Genomic DNA, 448 nt, shown 5'->3' on the forward strand with positions numbered 1-448 from the left:
ATCACACACCGGGGCCTGTTGTGGGGTGGGGGGATGGGGGAGGGATAGCATTAGAAGATATACCTAATGCAAATGACGAGTTAATGGGTACAGCACACCAACATGGCACATGTATACATATGTAACAAACCTGCACATTGGTACTCTAGAACATAAAGTATAATAATAAAAAAAACTAAATTAAAAAAAGAAAAAGAAAAAAGAGTAGTCTTGAAGACAAAAGAGAAAAAAACATAGCTAGAGAACTCATCCGTCCTCATTTGAAAACATACTACAAAGCTACAATCATCAAAACAATATGGTACTGGCATAAAGACAAACATATATGACTATAGAACAGAACAAAGAGCCCAGAAATAAACCCTCACATATGTGGTCTAATGACGTTTTACAAAGGTGCCAAGACCATTCAGTGGGAAAAGAACTGTCTTCAACAAATGGTGCTGGG

This window comes from Colobus angolensis, unplaced genomic scaffold, assembly GCF_000951035.1.
Source record: "Colobus angolensis palliatus isolate OR3802 unplaced genomic scaffold, Cang.pa_1.0 Scaffold162, whole genome shotgun sequence".
NCBI lineage: Eukaryota > Metazoa > Chordata > Mammalia > Primates > Cercopithecidae > Colobus > Colobus angolensis.